This window comes from Conger conger, chromosome 6 (assembly GCF_963514075.1).
Source record: "Conger conger chromosome 6, fConCon1.1, whole genome shotgun sequence".
NCBI lineage: Eukaryota > Metazoa > Chordata > Actinopteri > Anguilliformes > Congridae > Conger > Conger conger.
Window position 1 is genome coordinate 30,800,564 of NC_083765.1, and position 208 is coordinate 30,800,771.

Consider the following 208-nt stretch of genomic DNA (forward strand, 5'->3'; position numbering starts at 1 on the left):
AGGAAAATGTGACATTTGCAAGGACAGTAAGGAGAAGCTGGTGGAATCAGAGTGAGGGGAAAACCCAGTACATAATGTAATGTGAAACAAAACTGGAAAAATAGAATCCTTGGAAAGAGATTCATTAATGTTTATCAAATGGAATGCAAATGAGCTTTCATTTGGCAGTGCACAGAGAAATGTAAAATGGAAGATCAACAACAATGGA